Genomic DNA, 26575 nt, shown 5'->3' with positions numbered 1-26575 from the left:
ATACGTTACGTTTATTTACCACGCGTAATGTTCCGAGCGCGTCTGGTTTGTTTACCAGCAGCGAGGACCAGCTAGCGAGTGTATGACGACTGTGAGCTGTGACGTAGCCACAGGGGCTAGCTAGACCGCCCGCTCGTCTCAACACGTGTTACCAGCCTTGACTGGTATTTTCTGGATTCCACGTCACTTGTTCTAGAGAGTTCGATGGAGAAAATTTTAAAATTTCTATAATAATGATGCTAGCGAATCGAGCGATATGTCATCTTGTTTGGGATCACCTAAACGTCCCAATGCTCGAGTTTCAAGCAAATCCATCGAGGGATTCGGGAGATATTCAATCAAACCGTATTATGACGTAGACATCCCGGATTGAATAAAAGGAGGACCTACTGTAGCCTATTCACACAGTCTCAGCTGAGTAGTCAGCGGGGACACTCTTGCTGCTACTATCATCGTGGAACTCTGTCATTATACAAGTGTGGGAAGACGATTCTTCCAAGTACTATAAGTGGACTCATAAGACTTCGAGTGTTGTAGAAAATTTTCTGAGTCTTCGTAAATGAACTTAGAATTCTTCTAAGTGTTCATCAAACGGACTTGTATTATTTACGTGCCTTCGAGACTGAAACTTTTCTAAGTGTTTGGACTTGTGTTATTTACGTGTCTTCGAAGCTGGAATTTTTTCTAAGTGTTCACTGAATGGACTAGTATTATTTACGTATCTTCGAAGCTGGAATTTTTCTAAGTGTTCGTGAAATGGACTTGTATTATTTACATGGGTTCAAGACCAGAATTCTTCTAAGTGTTCATTAAATGGACTTGTATTATTTACGTACCTTCGAGACTGCAACTTTTCTAAGTGTTCACTAAATGGACTTGTATTATTTACGCGTCTTCGAAGATGGAATTTTTCTAAGTGTTCACTGAATGGACTTGTATTATTTTCATGTGTTCGAGACCAGAACTTTTCTACGTGATCATTGAATGGACTTGTATTATTTACGAGTATTCGAGATGGGAATTTTTCTAAGTGTTCGTGAAATGTACTTGTATTATTTACGTGGAATATTTGCGACTGTTGAGGATACCATCCTTCTAATAGACAGTGATTGATTAACATTGCTAGTGATGAACTTTAACTTTCCAACGGCTCTAAACAAAGTTAGGATTTCACTTGCATTTACTCAAAGACTTGTACATTTGCCAGTGTTGGTTTAAAGGACTTATAAATTTCGTCAGTGAATTTATTTATGTGGAAGGACTTGTGTTTCCGTCAGTGGTCACTCAAAGACTTTATGAATTTCACCAGTGATTAACTTTAAATATACCAAACTTCCAAGTGAATGGACTTGTGTTTTCATTCGAGTTTAGGCAAAGACTTGCACCTTCGCCAGTAATGAACTTTGAGTTTAACTATAATTTCACAAGAAGGGACTTGTGTTCTTTTCGTTGCCAAAAGTCATACAGGGAAGGGGATTTTCCTAGTGATGAACTCTAAAATTATTAATACCACTCATATCGTTTTAGGAGTGTTGGAAGTCTTGATGTACAATTATCAAGAACTCTGTTTACAAGTTGATCATCCAAGGTTTTCATGGACTCAGTGCTACTAGTGACCTTGGGAACATCAATCCTCTCAGTCTCATTGCCTCATCGCCTGGATCACCGGGGTTCGACCCGGGCCTCAGAGTTCGAGACATCTCTACTTGCCGTCAATCCAGACAGTCCAGCTGCCTCTGTCTGGAGTATCTGGAGTCTTCTGGAACGCGCTTCAACCAGCTTGGCTTGGTGAGCTGGAGAACCCGAGCCATACTATTGGAATACGAGGAAGATAATCCATTTCTACTTAGAGGTGATGTGCCAATTCATGACTTATTTGAATAAACTCTTGTGCAATCAGAGTCAAAGTTTTTCTGTAGATAGGACCTACCTCCTGTACCGAGCTCTAGCTATAATTAATCCAGTTTTTCGCCCTGAGAACTATAGTCATGCTACTTTAACATTTAATCTGAGAGTCGGGCTCTTTTACCGGTACAGTATATTTCTACCAAACTTGATATTTAGAATCCTTCTGTCCTTGGGTAGCTTTAAGGGACAATATTATTTCTGAATACCTAAATTTACTGGGGGTTTATCCGAAACAGAAACCATTATTTTGGACTCCCACAAAATATGCACATTCAAAATTAATGGAAATATACCATTGTTAAAGGAAATCAATTTCTAAAACACTTTCCTCATGAGCATCATTTCGGTAGGAGGATTAATAAGAGAGATATCATTAACGGACGGTCTTTTTAGCACAAGTCCCAATGGACTTAACTCGAAAGCGGGTGCGTGTAAAGCGTATTTCTTATAATTTGAAAACTACTGAAGATATTGTAACTAAACTTTATATTTAGCATCCACCTGTACAAAGGTAGGTTCTAAGGTCCATACTATTTCAAATTCCCGGAAGTGACTGGGGGTTTATAGGGAACCGAAAGAGTGATTTTACTCTCCCACAATATACAAGACCAACCTGACTGCAATCGGTTGGTTCAGTAGGTGATATTCTTGTAGAAACAGGGGATTTACGATTTGGCAATCCATTTTTGTAACTTTTTGCTCATGTGCATTTTTTCGACGGGAAGATATCATGAACGGTCGGTTCTGCAGGCAAAGTCCAGCGGACATACCCCAAACGTGGAGTAGATTCCTTATATATCTATATAAATAAAATCGTAACGACCGTGTGTCTGTACACAGACTATTTTGGCGAAATTTTCGTACAGCTATCCGTTTAAGGAGAAATAATGACCATCTGTATGCTTTTTAGCTTTAGTTTCCTGAAAGCCCTAATTTTTACCCCTCCATCCAAAGTCAAGATTACAGCACAATGTGCAAGACGAACTAGAAAATCTAAATTTGACAAAATTATACGTTTTAGACTGTAACTAACGGGAAACTTCCAAGATCCTTATATTTTTCGCCTTTTATCGCCGAAGAATATCGAAATATGGAGGCAATTTTAATGACGGTGCAGAACTTCCTTTCGAGGCATTTCGCGGCGAAACGGTAAGTCCTGTCACAAAAAGGATGGCACAATCTTCGTTCAATTTAGGGTGATCTATAACTTTGGTCCTATGACTTTTTGTCGTATACCTATCCTTTATACTCAACCCTTTACCCTTCCAGCCTTTGAAATGTGGCACCGGCTTGAGACATCACAGGGTCGCTGACTGGGTACTACCCACAGAGACATCTTCGAATATTATAAACTAACCTTAAATTAATTATGCAGGAAGGATAAAAGAGAAGAAAATAAAATAATTAAATAAAAAAATCTGAATGAGAACCTTTATGAATACAAATTTTATTGAAAGAATAAACTTTGGCAAAGCAAATACCTCTATACAAATCAATAAACTCTTCGGACCAAATATTGTTTATAACCTTTGTCAACTCCGACTAAAAGTATCAACATCATGACTCATAAAATTCAAATCTTCTTCCAAACACATTATTCAATTTTGATTACTATTACCTTTCATCTTATTTACCAACTCTACTCCATTACCTCCAATTTTAATTCAATTCCATTCCACTCATAGTTGGTTATCACCATATTTCAAATTTTCCAATAATAAAAAAATATTATAATAATTTACCATCATAACCTTCGTTAATTCGTCAGAGTGACCTTTGAAATGTTAATATACAACCAAACTTCTTCCATTCATTCTTTGAATAAACAAATTCGTATTTACTCTCCATACCTTCAAATTTACTTCATCACCATATTATAAACCTTGTAATTACAATTACTAATTATCAAATTATTTACTTGATTACAACCCTCCATTCTGAAATGTATGAGGCTATGTAAATTCATTAAGCACAACATCCGCCGTGTAACTCATGAACTCATCATTTTAATTAATTAAATTCATTAAATTCATTATAATTCACTAAATTCGTGGTTATCATGTCATTATAATTGTTACCTCTAAGATCATAAATTTATCCAATTACGTTTGTAAGATCTGGTAATTTAACCCAAATTTTGATATATCATTAAATTATTCATCTCAAAATTTTATATAAAATAATCCCTATTATTATTTGAGTCCGAAACTATTTTACTTATTCTTTCTCAATACCATCCTCCACTCATATAAATGCTGATAATATGGAACGCACGCGCGAAATCGAAAGTAACCCTGACATAAATAAATTAAATTAATTCACCGATTCATTTAAAATTATAAATATCCCGCACATGCTTAATTAGCTGTTTATCATACACAAAACATATGCCTACCCTGTAGCAAGAAACCTACACTACAATGGTAAATGCTCCTTAACCTACACTGATTCGACAAACAATGGGATAGAACCTCATTGTCACAAGTACAAACAACCAACGTGAACTGAATTCAACATCGCAAGAAATATTACAACTGCAAATCAGAATTTGCATTGCTCACACACTGAAGAACATATAACATGAACAAACACAACATAATTCCAATCATATAGTCACAGGGAAAATCATTATTCACTGACTCGGCCGGGCATCGAACTCCGACCCTCAGTATGGCATCATTACAGTGACCTATCATCATACTCGCCACAATGAACTGTCACGAAGTATATCTATTATTCTTTAATTTAAATGTGCTGTCCTATGTTCCACAAAACAGAATTATCTTACGAATGACTGTAATATTTTTTAGTTGTAAGACCCTACCAAAGCTGCTAGGCTCCTCTAATGCACAACACGCCGACCCGGTCTGCTGTCTTATCTCACGCCCCGACTCGTTTCATTAACACGGCATTTTAACTTGTCCGCACCCAATTAATATTCTCTCTCCACTCTAAATGAAGCCATATGTTCCTCCACAATATCCTGCGTATTCTTGCTTTCTGTGCGAACAGTAACTAATTATATATAACACTCTCAATGCATCTTATTTGTTCCATATTTCACGTATATAATTCTCCATTTTCTCACTCAACATTATCAGGAACACGTATATCACTATGCCGGTATTTATACATATATGGCGCTACACAATCTCATTGGTTCGACCCCTGCGGTTGGCATTTTGTGTCTTAGAGGCCCTACTTCAACACTAGCTAACTATATCTCGGATAAATTATAGGATGACACTTATTCCCTACAGCACAATTTCTATTCATTGGTTAACAGTACACGTTACTTACTGATGACATATATTTTCAAATCCCACTGTAATGTGCCGGAAAAACCAAGGTTCGAATCTTTGGTCAGTAAAAATTTTCTTGACGAACTTTTCATGCGACATGCCAGGTTAATCTATCTACTCCCTCTGACTAATACCTTACTGATGCCTCCTAAATCACATTAAATATTCACACACATACACGCTAGTGTTTATCAGAAGATCGCGCACTAAGGAAAACCATATTTCACACACGTAATAGAAGATCATTATTTACACACACATTATTTCCTCATTCGCGAAGACCATTTTAAACACACGCTATAATATCACAATATTTACTCCCCCTAGACATCAGTATAAAATTACCTAAAAAACCTAACTATCCTTGCTACAGTACTTAAAGAGAAAATAAACGAATAATCATGCATTAATTTATTTACAAGCTAACAGCTAATCATGCACATGCCAGATATAATGAATCAGGGTACTTATCGATTCGGCGACGCTCCATACTCAGCTCCACGGCCTCATGGTTTCAGGTCGGCCCCATGATGTACTTAAGCCATCATACAGGCGGCCTCAGCACCTGAACCGATACCATTCTTCATAACCATGGTCTTCATTCTTGTGGCTTTAATGAATTCACACGACTTCACTTCTTAATACACAAAATACATATAAAACACAGATATAATTAAATTATTCTAGCACATAAACACTTATTTACACTGGTAGTGAATACTTTGTCTCTGCTCTTTCCGCGAGTTTAACACGTGGCACTGCAAAGCGTCCTTGCATCGATCTCGCTCCGATCCTATTTTTCAGTTAATATTGTAAAAATCGCCTTCTTGAGTTTAACCAGATTTTCGGTCGTTATTGAGTTGAATACATAGTCTATCGGACCCGTAGTATCCTATCGACAACTAGTTAGTGGACTAGGAAATGCTCAAGATTAGGGTTCCTCGTGAACCACATACGCGTTACGTCCGACACGTTCAAATTTCCGTAGCAGAGTGAGTCTTCTGAGCGGCACGCGTCCTCTTCATGCACGCCAGCTCCTGGATATGGAACTCGGGGAACCCCATCAACAATGATGTAACATCCCGTCACGTATGCCTGCAATTATTTATTCCAATAAATTATTGCAAATATGCCGTCTTTAATTATTGTTCTCAAAATAGTTTAATATTGTTTTCACATTATCCCCTGGTGGATTTAATTATTTTTGGAGGTCATTTGTACGGCACCCATCTTTAATTTACCCCCATCATTCCAAAACTTGCTACGCTGCTATTCGCTGCCTGAAAGTGCTGCCAACTTAAAACTGGTGACCTTGATCACACACCTCACGGAATATTCCAGTACTTCCCATTTCATCATCAAATGACCCTGACACGTGGAACTTATCTTTAAACCTGGGCAAGCGAAATGGCGCCACACATCCGGCCTATAATGAAACTTTGGTTCATTCCCTTATATGCCATCTTTAATTTATAATATTTTAAAGACAATGCTATGAGCCAATTGGGCTCAATACGTTAGATTTGTCTCTATTTGTCGATTGTAACACATTTTGCACTTTTTAGACGCACAATTCATACGTTGAATCACTTATATGAAAGACAGAATCATTAAATTCTACACACCGAACTCGATAGCTGCAGTCGCTTAAGTGCGGCCAGTATCCAGTAATCGGGAGATAGTGGGTTCGAACCCCACTGACGGCAGCCCTGAAGATGGTTTTCCGTGCTTTCCCATTTTCACACCAGGCAAATGCCGGGGCTGTACCGTAATTTAGGCCACGGCCGCTTCCTTCCAATTCCTAGGCCTTTCCGATGCCATCGTCACCGTAAGACACATCCGTGTCGGTGCGACGTAAAGAAAAGAGGAAAAAAAGTAGCAAATTCTATACGGACAGTGGCCCACCCGGTGGCCATGGGAGCCTAATGCATGTTTATAGCCGTCACATAATTATCCGAAAATTAGTGTTTACTGTGAGAAAATCTCTCCCAAAGTTCAGCCTTTTGAACTCAATCTGACCCATGAACAGATGAGATAAGAGAAAATATCAGAGGACCAGCCATTTAGCCCACTAAATATGGCATCTTATGGTACAATCTGACGATATGATGTACCGTTTAGTAGCAGTTAATCTGTAAATGAAGATGTGCAATATTGTATATACTTTGGTATGTCATCTATGTATATTCAGTGATGTCAATTTGTAACGATCGACAAAGGGTGTGTCAGCTATTGTAATCAGTACTCCCCACATCGACTTTGTTTGTTAGTAGGAATGGGGGTCCTTCTCCAACTTCTGCGTAAGTGGCATTAGTAAAGAAGGCCTACCATTGTAATGAATAATTCCGTTCTCGATTTGACTGACAGAAGGCAAGGGACCATGCAATTTTGTTTAAAACTTACCTACCCGATCGTGTTTGGCTGTAGGCACGGGTGCCCGCCATTATAAAGAGATGTACCCATCTAAGATGTGACTGGCATTAGGCACAGTGGCCTGCTATTTTAATGGAAATTCACGAGGTCGGTGTGACTATCAGTAAGCTGGCTGGCAGTAGGAAAAGTGGTCCTGTCATTATAATGTTAACAGCAGAAGTCAATTTTGACAGGCATTAGGAAAGGCGAATGCCATTGTAACGAAAACTCCCCAAATCGATGGTACTCGCTCAGTAGGCAATGGGGCCTGCTGTTATAATGAAAACTTCCCAACTGGATTGAGAATGACAGTAGGCAAGTGAGCCTGTCGTTATTATCACAATTCCGCAACTCACACTTTACATTGGAAACAACGTATGGGGATCTGCCGAAGCTGTTTCTCGGATAACGCTAAGAGACATGGAATATGAAAACTTATTCACTCCATGTACATTAATTTACTTCGATATTCGTATACAATATAGAATAGCGTAGCAAAGCAGGGTACATTTGCTAGTCCTACATATTGCTGTAATTGCTTTGTAACAGTTTATGGTAAACTTGTCATATACAAACATGTCTGTTGCTCGAGTCCTCAGCTAATGTGAGAATGTACCGCTACCAGCGGTCGTTTCTCATGTCCCCCTAATCCTAGAAGAACAGTTTCAGCTCCTGTTCAGATACAATATATTCTCTAAAATATGGATGATTTTTCAGCGGCGATCATTTCCTCTCTGCTGTAAGACGTAAAAGTCGTAGTCGACAACACTGAGATGGGGACTGAGAAGATAGCGGCTACCAAGCAAAAGGGTCTTCAAGCTTGACAAAAGTGTGCTTCGAACGCACCAACCTTATAGACCACCAGCGTGTAACCAGCTTGATAACACTATAGTCACAAAACTGATGACCGTTAAACGCAATCGACAGCTAAGGATGAATAGCAGGTTCGTGAGGCCGTCACTACCCTATCGACTTGCACTTGCTGCGCTGCGTGTGGAGTGAGCGCCTTCTTGCTGGCACTCAACCAATTCAATTCAGTACAACACGTAAACATTCCTGGAGAACGTGTCTCATTTCAGCGAACTGTTGCTGTTCTCCTTGTATGCATCACACAAGCCTCCGTCCATTGTAAAACAAAGAAGTTGAGTAACAGAATGTACATGGTTATTTAGCGTCATCAATCCCCTAGTTTGCTGCGCGGTTAACTTCATTCAGGAGCTGGTGGGCTCCAACTCCTGGAGCTGTACCTGATCCAGCCCTGTTATATCCCACAAGACCTGCGTCAACGAACAGTCTTCCAATGTAGTTCTCAGCAGACAAAGTAGGGTCGCCATACTACGAAAAACGTAAAATTGAGCAATTTGCCGAAGGTTGAAGGGCTAAAGGGCCTGCAAAGGTTTCAACTGTGCTCAATCAAACTAGAAAGTTACTTCGGGCCTAAATGAAGCTCCAGAAAATCGCTTGTTCCTTTTCTCGTTTTCTTTCTGATTCAAATCGTAGCGAAATTAACATATTCACACAATTCTTTCTATAAGATGTTTCTTGGTTCAATACCCTCACGCGTTGTTTCATGTTTTAAAAAATGTCCTCGCCGATAACAGTTATAAGGGCTTAAGTGAAACTCGGCAGTCACCCTCATTAGCGCTCGTAGTGGCGGAAAGGGCAAAGTGCTAATCTAATCGACCGGATAAGGATGACTGAGAAAAGGACTGTAATTTTTACGAATAAATAAAGAATATATTCTAATACTTGCCTGAAATTCGTAGCTCATATTGCTACATGTTTTCAGTACTGAGCTGCTTGCCTGAATTACTAGAATTGTGGACTTTCCTCTAGACACGACCGCAGTGTGGTGGAAACATTCGGGCTCGCTATTCCACATCTCCCACCCCACCCCAGTTACTTTTCACCACCACCATCTAGCTTTGATATCCTTGGCCTTCTCCTCACTTCACTTGTCAACTTTTCCTCCTTTGCCCTTCATCTTATCCCTTAGAACCTAGCATAAACCCATCTCAGTTATAAAGCTCTTGTATAACGAAGTACTATATATAACTACACCCCGCTTACACATCTCCCCTCTTAATTAAATCGCCTTTTATCCGTTTCCCTCATTTTTCACATCTTCCCAGACCCTGTCTGATCTCTTGGCCAGAGAGAGGGCGTTACCCTTCAGGGTGGGGAATGAAAACAACAACAAATGCTCCATCTCAGAGGACTACTCTCTCTTTCTGTTGGGCCGCGGTGCCGCTCAGCACGCATATCGGCTGGCCCCAAGTTGATGGCCGGCCTTTCCCAGCCATGTTTTCTTGCGTCGTCTGTTCTGTTGACCCCGCCATCTCCGCACGACCGGTGTCTCTACCATCCAGCACCTTGGAGCCGCCTCCACCACACATTCAAGCTGACCTCGACGCCGCTGCGCGTGCTGTACAAACGCCTCCTCCGTCTTCCACCACCATATCGGCTCCCACCTCCGCTCACCTGTCCGCACTACCACCACAATCACCATTTCTGCACACACCTCTCCCCTCCTTCCTCTTACTGCCACAACTACGTCCCATCCCTTCCCCCTGTTGATGACTTCTCTCCCCATCCCTCCCACCACTGCTCTCACAACTCACCCTCCATCTGCCGAGAGACCTTCCACCGATCCTCCGGAGAACGTGGTACGGCCACCGCCATCTGCACATCACTCCCCCTCGTGCCAGCGACTCCCAGACCTCCCGCCAAGTCCGGGAGCTCATCACCTCTCACGGCCACCCCAACCTAGCCATCAAGATTACCAACTAATAGCAGACCACCGACCGACTCAAGCTGCCAATCAGCGATCATCCGGCCTGCCAGTCTTTGTTCATTCGTCGAGGGGCCCAGCCAGGACTCTACGTTGCTTTCCATCCCAGTCCAGTCCCAGCAGCGTCGATTACCCAGGCCTGGGCTCTGCGCAGTAGCACAGCTGGACAGTAGAGAGCTATTGTCAGGGTAGCCTGGTGTCCTGTGTTCGTGGCTTGACAGTGGCGTTAACCAGTTAAAAATACTAGGCCTGTCACGACTCAAGCAACGGGTCGCCGTACTTAGTCGGTCCGCCAAGTGCGTTTGACCTATCCAGTGATCCAAACCAGTCCCTCCTAGGTCATTGCTTGTGGGTCCACGGCTGCCACGGACAAGGGAATCCTAGCTCGGACCGGGTGACACGCTTCTGCGTTCAGTCGATGCGTCGTTTACTGAACCGAGCGTCGCTGGTCCCGGCGGTGAATATCCTCCTCCCGGAACACCGTGCCCGTACACCTCAGTCCACAAATACCCTACCCTTCAATCAACACTCAACTTTCAACCAAGACTTCCTACCCAGAACAGGGCGAACTCGGTGGATCGAGTAGCCGAGACCCTGTACTAAAGTAAACCCCCACCAAGCTCCAAGTTCAATCCCCCAGGCCCAATCAGCACTCCAGCCCTCACTCCCGGCGAACCACCTTGCTACCAGCTATTCGAATTCCACTTGCAAATTACACCTAAGTCTTCTTCCTCTTTAAGCAAACAACACCTCTGCTTTCCTCTCCCCTAAAAGCACTGGAACAGGATGCTACGTCAGTTAAGCAACATCGGGTGTGGTCACTCATTGGATGGGTGACTTCTGTCTAATGTCTGCTTCACCTTCTCCGCACTGCTAAGAAATGCTCAAGCACTCACAGCGCCCGGTCACATTCTGGCCAATGAATGAGCACTAGAAATCACATATCCCAATTCTCAAACTATGTTAATGGAATGGGATCACTATGAATGTCATCGTACTCAAGACCAGTAAGGTCGATGGGCCAAAAGTTCTCATCGAACATGGGGATGGCATGGCACTCCACCTGCAGCTGTGTTACCCGAGGTGTAGATCCCAGCGTAGCGCCTGCAGTCATCGCCTAAGACCTTCGCCAGGCAGGCCTCCCTGTACGACAGGCTATCCGCATCTATAACTCTGACGGACCTACTTTCCTGGTGCGGATCCAACTGCCAACTCCTGCCGACGTCCAGCGCCTTATCACTCGAGGATTCCACATCTGTGGTCGCCATCATCGCGTTGAACCCTCTCATTCTCCCCCACAACCCGTCCACCGTCCTACCCCATTTCGCAGTCGCCCCCGGCCTGACCCTCCTCCCACATCACCCCGTCCTCATATTCGATCATCTTCAGTCCCACCCCCGCCACCCTACTTTCTCCCATCACCGCCTTTCTCTGACCCCATCCGCCTTCTCCTTACTTCCCTAGTCAACTTCTCATCTTTCTACCACATCCTAGCCTTCGATCTTCTTCCTAGCACTTTACAGTAATTCACTACATTTATGTTATGTACTCTCTCGATATTCTGTATTGTATCTCTTGTTAATAAACATTACTCTACTTTTAAACAAAGAAAAAAAGAAAAATTCACTACACTTCCCTTAGCCAAGAGGACTACAATCCCCTATTTTTTTCACGTCACCTTTTCCCGCCTCCTACTCTCACAAATCTTCCCAACCCCGCCCAAGCTCTTCGCCAGAGGGAGGGCTTAACCCTTCCGGGTGGGGAATGAAAACTTCTCACGCACACACACACACACTGACAATTGTTGTATTGAATAATAAGTAATGAATAACGAGCAAAACTCTGAAAGAAGAAGAAACGAAGATAATATAAAATGTAAATATTGTAAAAGTTGTAAATTCAAAAAGTCTCAATGAGCGGGGGATAGAAGTGGGACTCACACTGGGTGACACCAACAGAACTGTGTCATAGCACACCAAGAGATACACAACTAGCGAAACCCTTGGCCAGAGTTGAACTGGTGGCCCGCTCACAGTACTTCGTCTTACTCCGGCGTAACCGTCTAGAGCCCAACACAGCTCCTGGCCTTGACCAAATTACGTAAAGACACATCAAAGAAGCACCACTCCTTTTCCTTCAAATACTAAGCAATATATATAATCCAAACAGGTTCCTTTCCACCCCACTGGGGGCATGCGAAAATCCTATTTTCAAAGCCTTACAGATAACCTCATACCGTCCAATAAGCCAGTACTAAGTAAAATACTAGAAACCATTCTAGCCCGTCAAATCTATTCCTTCTTGAACTCCCTCCAACTCATTCCGCAATCACAAGCAGGTTCCCGCCCTCACCACTCCACTCAGCATCTCTCACATCATATCTCCCACCTAAGAAACGAGTCGCTTTAATCAGTTTAGACGTAGAAAAAGCATTCGACAAAGTACAGGACTCATTTTTAAACTGCGACATTTACCACTCGTTACCACAATCACGAGTTTTCTAGCTAACTTCCTCAACCGACACAGCGCTCAAATAACCATCCACAACACCCTATCCCATACTAGCTGAAGTAGCCCCCTATTATACGTCCTATATTGTACAGATATTCCCCAACCCTCACCCCCACTCAAATTGTGTCAATTTGCAGACGACACGGCAATCCTCGCCCTCAGAACTAACAACTGCTCCCTTCAATCACGCATCCAACCCTTCCTCCATCAACTCGAACAATGGCTTAATCTTTCGCAAATTAAAATTAACGTAAACAAACTCAATTTATAGTTTTTAGAAATGGCAACCGTAGATACCGACCCACTAACAAAATCCACCTCACACTTAATACCCAACCGTTTACAGAAACCTCAACCCTTACCTACCTGGGCATCACCTTTCAAAATAATTTAAAATGGAATCTACATCTTAATAACATTTATAAAGAGGCATACAATATCTCCTACGCTGGTTAAGAAGTCAAACCTGGGGGCTAAAAGGCTCTTAAATAATTAATACATATTAGTTGGACCTATGCCTCTTTAACCTGGATTTTAGCCCATCCCATCCACTATTTAGATATCTTAAAATTAGACCGGCACGTCATTCGACTTGCCTACAGACTCGGATCTAAAACTGGAATGGAAACAATTAATGACTTATACAATCCGTTCGTACCTTCACTCTGTTAGATTGCAGTACCTTCAAAATGCTAATTCCCGCAACCTCCCACAACCTAGCGAAGCCATCAACCTATCCCCGCTAGCTAAATCCATCCTAAACCAACAGCCAACACCCGCTACCACCCACCTATTCCCAACCCCAGCCATTGCCCGAAAATAACAACGAACAGAAAATAACATTAAACCACTGCAGATCGCGCAAAAGTAGGGCAAAGGCCCCCTACGGCTTTTAGTGCCGGGAGTGTCCGAGGACACGTTGGGATCGCCAGGTGCAGCTCTTTTGATTTGACACCCGCAGGCGACCAGCGCGTCTTGATGAGGATGAAATGATGATGAAGACGACACATACACCCAGTCCCCGTGCCAGAGAAATTAACCAATGATGGTTAAAATTCCCGACCCTGCCGGGAATCGAACCCGGGACCCCTGTGACCAAAGGCTAACCATTTAGCCATGAAGCCGGACATTGACAACACACAATACTGGCTTTAAGGCGATAACACCGCCATCAATTAAAGTACAAATACACCAATCATTCTAAACACTCTGACATACAACACACAAAAATGTTTATATTATATCCCTTTCACATAAAACAACACACAACACGAATATAAAATGTAACAACACAAAACACAACAATAATATCTGTAAATTATCAAAACTGTAAGTAAAAGAACTCCAAAACTGAAAAATAAAGTGATAATATTGCAGTGAATGTGGTTATTTTACACACAATACAACACATTGCACCCATTCAAAACACAAAACACTAGATTGAAAAATGTTAATAAGAACATCAAGAAGTTAGAGTGTAAAGTGCAGTGAAATGTTAAAGTAATTCTGTGAATATTGAATAATGAGCAATGAATGAGGAGCAAAATCTCCGAAAGAAGAAGAAACGAAAGTAATATAAAATTATGTAAAAGCTGTAAATTAAAAGTCTCAATAAACGGAGGATAACAGGGTAAAAGCCAAGAGATAGAAATCCTTGGCCAATGAGTCCCTAGTTGGACTGGTGGCCCGCTCGCAGCAGCACGACCACGAGGGTCTCTGCCCTCAAGTAGCCACGGCTGGTTCGTGATCCAACAGAACTGCACTCTGACCGGCCAACCGAGCAGCGGAGGGGTGGCCATTGCTCTACGCCCCTGCATTCGGGAGACGGGACTGGGCTGGACCTCACGGCTGGCTCCAACCGTTGGCTGTCCTGAGAATGGTTTTACGTGGTTTTCCATTCTCCTGCACTAAGGCGAATGCCGGCCGCCAACCCCCTCACCTTCTTTGAAAATCTCCTTCACCGAACAAATCTCCCGGCCTGTCACCTTCTAAGAGGCCCGCCTCCCCCTTCAGGGGAGGAATGACCAGTAGTCACGACTACGAGCAAGGAGCTTGTGTCCAAGGAAAAAGCGCATGTCCGTGATGTCTGTACAAATGGTGCAAGGGTGGTGCAAAATGGGCATTTTTGAAGGAGCTCAAAGTGAAAATTTAAACTCGGAGTTTTCAAACTGATGCTGATGCTAAGGTTCAGACCACCATGAAGTCCACATGGTATTGTAATAGGTGAAGTGTTAGGAAAAATGCTACACTTTTGTGGATGAGTGTACAGTAGTTATCTACACATCCAGCGTAGCCTATTTTGAGAAATAAAAAGGGAAACAATACTGAACAATCGGGATTTTTATTAGTTTTGCTTTTTCGACGCACCTAAGTCGATTAACCAATTAGTACCCAACTAATATATTTTTCACATTCCTTTGATTTTTAATACTATCTATCAACACGGTAGTCAAATAATAATAATAATAATAATAATAATAATAATAATAATAATAATAATAATAATAATAATAATAATAATAATAATCTGTTCTTCTTCCTGGTGTTCAACCTTATATTGGATTCGGCACTATGTGGATTCGGTCCAACTTTAACGTCGGATGCGCTACGTGTGTCTATGGTCGCTGACAGTCTGTTGTATAGATGAAGAGAAGTGTACTGAGGCGAACGCAATCACCCAGCTCCCGATGCCGAGGATCGACCCAGGGACCCTCCGAACCATTCAGCCAGGAAGCCGAACACCCTGAGAGTTAAATAATATCTGGAACAGATTTGTGAACATTTGAACACTTGCAGGCATCCATTCGCGCCCAGCGTTCCAATTCAAGAAAACATGTAAGAAGCTGAACTCAAACTGGATGTACAACATTCACAGATCTATCTCCGTCTGTTCACCAGAACACCTAGCTGGCGGACACTGAGGAGGGCTGACAGACAAAAAACAGACTGGCTGTGAGATAGATCCCGAAGTTCGTGGTTTTCAGAAAACACTTCTAAAGGAGAAAGGTACCTCTTGGTCAGAGGAGAGAAAGAAGCTGCATCAGATGAAAATGCGACCATACTGAGCAAGGATCAAGCGTGGTCCCAAGTGGACCCACTCGTAAGAAGAAGGACAGATAAGTTAGTGAACTTAAAGTCAACGTTTATTGTCTTCTTCCCTACCCGTAGTACCAGAATGAAGATCCTTACTCCCAGCTTTATCTTACTCAAAAGTCCATCTCTATACAACAGCAATCTAGACATCCTCCTATAATGATATTGCTCACGTAAGTTAATTTTCTTTTTTGTTCTTTCCTCTGTCTTCTCTTTTATTTAAGTGAATCTTCCTTTCTTTATGTCGTTCTTTATGTAAAACATAGGTTTGTACATTTTGTATTGTGTACATTTGTGTCCTTTGTAATTTTTTCTATTTTTAATTTTATATTGATAACTACTGTATATATTACGGTTCTCTGTAATTCGGTGTTATGCTGTTGGTGATGATTGATCCATTTCGAGTGCTGTACTGAGGGATGTAAGGTACTCATCGACACTAGTGATTACATTTCAGCAAAGTTATTCTATTTTATTGAAACTGATATCACGGATTCTAAGGGTATAAACTAGCGAATTTCTGGCATAAAATAATCCAAAATGAATTTCTGTTTTTTTAAAAGAAATTTTGGAAAATAACAAGCATTTTTGGGCATCCGGGAGATAGTAGGTTCGAATCCCACTATCGGCAGCCCTGGTTTCCGTGGTTTCCCATTTTCACACCAGGCAAATGCTGGGGCTGTACCTTAATTAAGGCCACGGCCGCTTCCTTCCAACTCCTAGGCCTTTCCTATCCCATCGTCGCCATAAGACCTGTCTGTGTCGGTGCGACGTAAAGCCCCTAGCAAAAAAAAAAAAAAACATTTTTGGGACATATTCAACAAAAAGACTCATTGTTGCTTCAGATTGCTTTGAAAAACGTTCTGAGTGTCGTACAGCACAATATTTTCGTAGCTTTCATAGGGCCAATTTTATTAATGTTTTTCTATAAATTCAATTATTCTCATAGAAAAAAAATAATTTAATTGCAGGGGTCCGGACCCTTAATGTCAATGTAATTGTATTATTCTGCTATACAACATAGCTGCATTATTTAGCTACAATTTAGTTTTTTAAAGTGTAGATTTTATTTGCCAAAGTAATGACAAATATTGAAACAAAATGAAACGTGAGAAAAAGTCACTTGAAGTTGAGATACACATTTAGAGTAAAGTAGCTTGTAAACGCCTCCTGATGCAAAACTGGTGCCTTCTTCTTGCGATGCTTCCTCTTGGCCCGTAAGTATCTCCGAGGTTGTTTTTGCTCAGAGTACACTGATTCAGAGCCACAGTAAGGTGCTCCTTATCTGCGGCACCTACGCCGGACACTGTATACTAGTGTTGGCTACTGAATGCATGATTCGAAGCAGTGTATCGATTCATTCAAGTGTCCGAGTGAATCGATTCACAGGAACGGCGAGCTCACGGCACACGATTCAGCTTACTCCCAGTGGACAGTGCTGAGCGGCGCACTCACTGGACGTTGACGGGGAGCCGAGCTTCCGCTGCAGCGAGACAGTGAATCATGGCACATCGAAAGAATCGTGAACAAGCGCGGCTCAGTGAGACACATGATACACACGGCTCCTTATCGGCTCACTGGACACGGGGAGAGCCGAGCTTCCGCTGCAGCGAGACAGTGAATCATGGCACATCGAAAGAATCGTGAACGAGCACGGCTCAGTGAGACACAAGATACACACGGCTCCTAATCGGCACACTGGACACTGGCGGAGAGCCGAGCTTCCGCTGCAACGAGATATACAGTGAACCATGGTACAATGAAAGAATCGTGAACGAGCACGGCTCAGTGAGACACAAGATTCACGGCTCCTTATCGGCACACTGGACAGTTGGACACTGGCGGAGAGCCGAGCTTCCGCTGCAGCGAGATATACAGTGAGCCATGGTACAATGAAAGAATCGTGAACGAGCACGGCTCAGTGAGACACAAGATTCACGGCTCCTTATCGGCACACTGGACAGTTGGACTCTGGCGGAGAGCCGAGCTTCCGCTGCAACGAGATATACAGTGAGCCATGGTACAATGAAAGAATCGTGAACGAGCACGGCTCAGTGAGACACAAGATTCACGGCTCCTTATCGGCACACTGGACAGTTGGACTCTGGCGGAGAGCCGAGCTTCCGCTGCAACGAGATATACAGTGAGCCATGGTACAATGAAAGAATCGTAAACGAGCACGGCTCAGTGAGACACAAGATACACACGGCTCCTAATCGGCACACTGGACACTGGCGGAGAGCCGAGCTTCCGCTGCAACGAGATATACAGTGAGCCATGGTACAATGAAAGAATCGTGAACGAGCACGGCTCAGTGAGACACAAGATTCACGGCTCCTTATCGGCACACTGGACAGTTGGACACTGGCGGAGAGCCGAGCTTCCGCTGCAGCGAGATATACAGTGAGCCATGGTACAATGAAAGAATCGTGAACGAGCACGGCTCAGTGAGACACAAGATTCACGGCTCCTTATCGGCACACTGGACAGTTGGACTCTGGCGGAGAGCCGAGCTTCCGCTGCAACGAGATACACTGACTGACAGAGCAGATGCAACACCAAGGAGGAGTGGTTCGAAAAGGATGAAAGTTGGGGAAAAAACAGAGACGGCACGGACGAATAATTGATGTTTATTTCAAACCGATATGCAGGTTACACAATGCGCACGGCATCGACTCAGTAGGATGTAGGACCACCGCGAGCGGCGATGCACGCAGAAACACGTCGAGGTACAGAGTCAATAAGAGTGCGGATGGTGTCCTGAGGGATGGTTCTCCATTCTCTGTCAACCATTTGCCACAGTTGGTCGTCCGTACGAGGCTGGGGCAGAGTTTGCAAACGGCGTCCAATGAGATCCCACACGTGTTCGATTGGTGAGAGATCCGGAGAGTACGCTGGCCACGGAAGCATCTGTACACCTCGTAGAGCCTGTTGGGAGATGCGAGCAGTGTGTGGGCGGGCATTATCCTGCTGAAACAGAGCACTGGGCAGCCCCTGAAGGTACGGGGGTGCACGTAGCGGTGGGCATTTAACGTGCCTTGAATACGCACTAGAGGCGACGTGGAATCATACGCAATAGCGCCCCAAACCATGATGCCGAGTTGTCTAGCGGTAGGGCGCTCCACAGTTACTGCCGGATTTGACCTTTCTCCACGCCGACGCCACACTCGTCTGCGGTGACTATCACTGACAGAACAGAAGCGTGACTCATCGGAGAACACGACGTTCCGCCATTCCCTCATCCAAGTCGCTTTAGCCCGGCACCATGCCAGGCGTGCACGTCTATGCTGTGGAGTCAATGGTAGTCTTCTGAGCGGACGCCGGGAGTGCAGGCCTCCTTCAACCAATCGACGGGAAATTGTTCTGGTCGATATTGGAACAGCCAGGGTGTCTTGCACATGCTGAAGAATGGCGGTTGACGTGGCGTGCGGGGCTGCCACCGCTTGGCGGCGGATGCGCCGATCCTCGCGTGCTGACGTCACTCGGGCTGCGCCTGGACCCCTCGCACGTGCCACATGTCCCTGCGCCAACCATCTTCGCCACAGGCGCTGCACCGTGGACACATTCCTATGGGTATCGGCTGCGATTTGACGAAGCGACCAACTTGCCCTTCTCAGCCCGATCACCATACCCCTCGTAAAGTCGTCTGTCTGCTGGAAATGCCTCCGTTGACGGCGGCTTGGCATTCTTAGCTATACACGTGTCCTGTAGCACACGACAACACGTTCTACAATGACTGTCGGCTGAGAAATCACGGTACGAAGTGGGCCATTCGCCAACGCCGTGTCCCATTTATGGTTCGCTACGTGCGCAGCACAGCGGCGCATTTCACATCATGAGCATACCTCAGTGACGTCAGTCTACCCTGCAATTGGCATAAAGTTCTGACCACTCCTTCTTGGTGTTGCATTTGCTCTGTCAGTCAGTGTATACAGTGAGCCATGGTACAATGAAAGAATCGTGAACGAGCACGGCTCAGTGAGACACAAGGAACACATGGCTCCTTATCGGCACACTGGACACTGGCGGAGAGCCGAGCTTCCGCTGCAGCGAGACATACAGTGAGCTATGGTACAATGAAAGAATCGTGAACGAGCACGGCTCAGTGAGACACAAGATACACACGGCTCCATGGTACAATGAAAGAATCGTGAACGAGCACGGCTCAGTGAGACACAAGATACACAGGGCCCCTTATCGGCACACTGGACTCTGGCGGAGAGCCGAGCTTCCGCTGCAGCGAGACATACAGTGAGCCATGGTACACTGAAAGAATCGTATGCTATAATGGACCTCGAGCTCAGCTCATTTGAAAATAATACCCATTTGCATTCACTCTCCCCTTCTTACAGGGAGGTTTAAATAATACATGGTGTTATTTGCAGTGTTAAAAAGGTAGTCAAAACATAATTCTGAAGTAGCTAGTAAGTAGGTAGGCTATTAGGTTATACTCTTTATTAGTTTAATGAATCTTAGTATTATAACTTAGTTGACATTTGACAATTAAACTCGACCCTATGACTATGTCATGCTCATGACCACTCAAAAGTACCTGTTTTATATTGGGAAGAACGGCTCAGTATTCTCTCAGTTCATATGTCACATCGTTGCACAAGACTTCAATCACATGTGGATAGACGCAATAACTTAACCAACAGTATGTTGAATCAGAAAACCAGCGGGCTACTCTACATCTCGGGTAGCCTATACAAAATCTGACGATTTGAAAAATTCCTCACCTGATAGAAAAATAAATATTTTCAAAAATGACTGAGCGAGTTGTCGTGCGGTTAGTATCGCGTAGCTATGCGCTTGCATTCGGGAGATGGTGGGCTCGAATCCCACCGTCGGCAGCCGTTAAGATGGTTTTCCGTAGTTCCCCATTTTCACACCAGGAAATGTTGGGACTGTACCTTAATTCAAGCCATGGCTGCTACCTTCCTAATCCTAACCTTTCCCACTCTGCGTCGCCGGAAACCTTCGATGTATTAGAGTAACTAGCATTTTTTCTAAGAAAGGAGTTCATAGTATGAAGACCAGATGGCAGCTGCGAGCACTGAATGCTGTTGCTGCTGTCTTACCAGTACATACTAAACAGATGCAGTAGGAGCTGTGACTAATGTGTCGTGAATCGGATCACTGTATCGATTCAGTAACGTGAACGGAATGAAATGAATCGATTCAGTAAAATGAATCGAATGTCCCATCACTACTGTATACTTGCCTGGATTGAGGATGTCCAGTTCTGACGTACATCCGTTGTTAAAGTGGCAAACACTGTCCATTACTCCAAGTTGTAGGGTTTTTCGTCCTATGTACACATCCTTAGGGCAACGTTGCCAAATCATGCCGTTGAATGATTCATTGGGATTGTGTGTTTTGCCATGTAAACATTCTACCAGCATGTCAGGAGCAGCAAGTTTCTCATATACAGGCTTTATAATGGTAAACCACGCTTTAGCCACTGCCCACTGGAATGAACACCAGCTTTCTGGACACTTGCCGTGAAGATTGAGACTGTCATTGGCACTTAGATGAAACAGTGTTGCCCAAATTGCCTTTGACATAGCCTGTATGCTGCTGGTATTGGACCTCAGTGCTATGCCGAGATAATTTTGCAGTTTATCAATCATTACACCCGTGAGCTTTTCCTTGCCACCAAGCTTCTTCTCAGAGGCTAGTTTTTGGAATGGAGTACTGAGTCTTTTCTGATAGTGTCCTACACACTCCAGCTTCACTATGTCTTTACCATTATATGGATTCACATCGTGGACACTTATAAAACGTTTAGAATCCCAAGTACTTCAGATATTCCAAATTCCTATTTGCCTTGGAACGAAGGAAGATTCTAGGAGCACCCATAGGTTCCATACTACGAGTAGCATCGTACGATACTTGGAGACCATCTTTCAAAATATAACATAATCACATGGCAAGGAGGAAGGACGTTCTTCCTTTAGTCAGTACTCCCATCTGCTGCCCGGCAGGAAAACTAACTTCTGAGTGTGAGAAATACAGCATTAAAACACATCCCGCGCGGGAAACACGTGCGCACCTATCATTTAAATGTTTATAAATAAGCTAAATAACAAGAAAACATGTATAAATTACACATCAGAAGGATAGAGTTCATAGTTATACTGCCTCACAATAGCAACCGATTTACTCATATGTATGTGCGATTAAAAAAAGAAAGGAAAACTGTAAATAACCTACTTGCTGCACAGATGTCATTTGTGAACAGAATTAAGAAAGAAATTACACATTTTTGAGGCAGCTTTTTAGACAAGGGATGAAACAATATTCAAACAAATTTAAACTTCACTTACGTCCTTGACGCCGGAGCGGACACGAGTGCACATACCTGAAAAGACAAATACAATCGTTTTAAAAATTCACCTGGAAATTGTGCTTTTCCCTTTCTCAAACAAAGCATATTGTGCACGTAATATACCTCAGAGTGCTGTAATCCGCCCCAGGTTGTGAGAGGCCGATAATGGCCATTGAAGGACTCGCACTGGGAGAGTGGCGCAGCGATACCAGAGCCGCTAACAGGTAGTGTGTGCTCAGACGCAGATAGCAGAACACGACAGGTTTGTGGCCAATCGGGATTGTTGATTATACTAGAGCGAAATTTGTTCTCCCGTTGGAAGAAATGCAACAAAAGTGAAATAGACATGGATCAGTGTGTCGAAGGATAAACGACGTCAATGATCGCGCCAACAGGAATCTCGTGCACATGGTAATTAAAGGCATACGACACGTTAAGGCAAGGGTTCAGGGTCCCACATGACACACTGAGTGTTCACTGGACCTGTCACCCTTCGAAAGCGTGTGGCCCATGGTCGGATGACAGGACACCCACGGCACGGGCAGACTTTCAGCGCGATCTGTACGTGGTACCACTAACTACTTTGACGGTTTGATGGATATTCTGTGGTTGTGATATCCTTCTTGGAGTTTATTTCTCTTCTGCCATTTGAATCGACAGTTTTTAAATGATCAATAAATTAAACATATTTGTTTCTATTTTCGGAATATTACTTTGCATGCTGTGTCGTGTTTATTTCGTACTCGATTCTAACACTGTAGAATTTAACTTATAACTGAATGTGTTACTTTGTGTTAGGCATCAATGTAAAATAATTTTATTGTAGTAACTACATATTTTTGTTGTATTACCAACTTTCTCTTGTTTCGGTATCTCATTGTATTCTTTGTATTGTACTGTCTTTTAATTAATAGTTAGTAATTGTACTGCATATTGTCAAGAATGTAACTGTCTGAAAGTCTGTTATGTTCATCATTAAATAAATAAATAAATAAATACATTTTAATGGCCAGGAAAATAATAATATTAGCTTATCGTATTTCCATTTTTCTATAAGCTTTAACGAACAATGGACTTTGTTTCGCAGATCTTCTTTAATGCGCTGGTAGCCAGTAGCAAAGAGATATCACATTTAAGTATTCCCAAATGTCAACAACATCAGAGAGGATCGAATTCCGTAATTTAGGAACAAATCATCAACGACTGAGGTCACCAAATTATAAAATAAATTATGTGCAGGGCTCAGTGATAGAGGTGCTTGAGCGTCATTTAAGGAATTTCGTCTTTTATGCACGAATTTGCTGTGTCATATTATGATTTATCTATACGACAGCTATCTTGCTACCATCACTGCTCCGTCGGAGATGCGTCACACTTGCCTAGCTCACACGGCAGGTAGATTTCATTGCACTTATGTTCCATAATTTGCATCATATGTAAATTAAACTTGCAACACTCATTTAATATGACCTAACAGGTTGCTGTGAATGTTTTAGGGCCACTGTGATAAGTTAATTTTAAGTCACTGAATGTATACGCCACTGGTTTTCAGAACAGATTTTGAATAAGTAATAACATAAAATCCCCCCCCCACGAAACTACAGCCCTTGAAGGGCCTTGGCCTACCAAGCGACCGCTGCACAGCCTGAAGGCCTGCAGATTACGAGGTGTCATGTGGTCAGCACGACGAATCCTCTCGGCCGTTATTCTTGGCTTTCTAAAGGGGGGCCGCTATCTCACCGTCAGATAGCTCCTCAACTGTAATGACGTAGGCTGAGTGGACCTCGAACCAGGTAAAACTCCCTGACCTCGTCGGGAAACTAACCCGGTGCCTCCGAGTGAGAGACCGGTGAATGGCCTTCTATAAATCATTGCAATTTCAATCCAATTTCACTGACATAACTGTGCCACGAAGGCGCAACAGTGATTATTTAATTTTTAAATGCCATCTGTCGTTCGAATTTAAATTTAAAATGTTGGGATTATGTTCTCCTTGACATATACGTGCAAGAAAACCAAGGAAAAAAGAAATAGTGGAATGTTGATGTTTTCCGTCTCCCCTAGAAATGTTACGTACCTCTTGATATCGCGATTCCAGTTTTACTTGAAATATGAGCCACTGGGGCGTGAATTTTCATTTCAAATTCTCACAGGATTCGAAGCGCGGCCGCCTTCTGAGAGAAGCGAGTGAGAACCGCGAGCCACGAGAACATGAGCAATGTGCTGGGAAATAGTTATTTTAGCAGGCATCAAGAGCAACGCGATGAGGGTTAAAATTTCGACCGCAGATAGGGATGTTTACTGGAGTGTAGGAATCACGATGATAGTCAGGGGATCTCCAGTTTTACGTGGAATCCGAACATAGGATCACAACTTTTCATTTCAAAAATTTACGGTTTGAACCACACTGTCGACAGCCCTGAATATGGTTTTCCGTGGTTTCCCATTTTTACACCAGGCAAATGCCGCGGCTGAACCTTCCCACTCCTAGCCGTTTAAGACCTATCTGCGACGTAAAATGCCACTCGGCTATCACATCCCACAGAACAAACCGTCGTTTCAGCCGGGCTGAGTGGCTCAGACGGTTAAGGCGCTGGCCTTCTAACCCCAACTTGGCAGGTTCGATCCTGGCTCAGTCCGGTGGTATTTGAAGGTGCTCAAATACGACAGCCTCGTGTCGGTAGATTTACTGGCACGTACTCCTGCGGGACTAAATTCCGGCACCTCGGCGTCTACGAAGACCGTAAAAGTAGTTAGTGGGACGTAAAGCAAATAGCATTATTATTATTATTATTATTATTATTATTGTTATTATTATTATTATTATTATTAAACCATCGTTTCCAAGAGCCAAGAAGCATCAGGTTCGGCTCTGTTTTATATCGATAGTTAAATATCGATTTTCAGGAAGGTTGTCTACTTGGATTACGATGCTCGGTCATGTGGCCGGAAAAAGTGTGAATCAATGTAAACATGAGAAATAACTAAAGAGATGTTCGCTGCCAGCAAATTGTTCTGTGGCTTGCTGGAACAATGGTGCACCTGCTGGGAATGCAACTTTCACCGCGCACACTGGTGGCTCGAAAGGCGACCTTCATGCTATACGATCTGGCACTTGGACTGGAAACATCTTCCACTTCCAACTCTTTGGATGCCAAGATCAGTGTACAGTCTACAATAACAGTATACGTACAAAAATCAGTGATGATGATTATGATGTGGATCACTACAGCAGCTGGAAAACAAAATTCTATTGGATGCAATTTCTAGGCCACAAAACAATATTGCTTTACGTCGCACTGACACTGGTAGGTGTTATGGGGACGATGGGATAGGGAAGGACTAGGAGTGGGAACGAAGCGGCCGTGGCTTTAATTAAAGGAGAACACAACACAAAAACACATATTTCGTTATCCATTGCTAAATATGTATTATGGGAATGTAATAACAATGCCGTTAATCCGGTGCCTCTATGTCCAACCATTCTCAAGTGATGAGCGAAAGTAGTAACTGGTCGTGACGTCACTGCGCTGTAGAGTCTACCTGGCAGCCTTGACGCGCGCGCTCCATCTGCTACTGCCGTGTGCTTCTGTTGCCAGTGTTAGTGGGCTTATTTTTATTTATAATGGATGCAAGTATCAGTATGAGCCAGAACGAACGACGTTTGCTGATGTCCATTCAGATAGCGATCTTGACATGGATATGCTAAACACTACAGGCCGTGCCGGTGTAAATGTAATGAGTGTACCATCATGGATAAAAGTGTATGCTGTTGTGAATTAGACAATGTAAAAGCAGTGAAATCTGAGAAATGTATGTGTATAACAAGAAACCCATCCTTTACAAGGCTTATTTTAGACCATGAAGTATTGACAATGAGAAGGCATAACATGAGCTTAAAAACAAAGAAAATGCAAGGAAACGTTTACTGACAGCTTTAAATCCATCAAATAGAACTTGGCGTTTTATTTGTTACAAACAGTTCACTTCGTGGGTAAATTCATGGACTGCGATTGGTAAAAAGAACAGAGTTGTCATACCATCATGTGTTAACACCATATGGAACACATGTCTGGAACCCGATGACACCTATGTGGGCTTCAAGCTGTAAATGAAAAAATGAAATTAAAGCAGTAGAATTATGTAAGAGTTTCCTAAGCTTGTTTGTATGAATTTGAATTTTCTTTAATCCACATTTTCTTTCTCTCTTCCTCCTCCGTTAAAGTA

The sequence above is a fragment of the Anabrus simplex genome, chromosome 4, assembly GCF_040414725.1.
Source record: "Anabrus simplex isolate iqAnaSimp1 chromosome 4, ASM4041472v1, whole genome shotgun sequence".
NCBI lineage: Eukaryota > Metazoa > Arthropoda > Insecta > Orthoptera > Tettigoniidae > Anabrus > Anabrus simplex.
Note: the sequence above shows the minus strand (reverse complement) of the source record.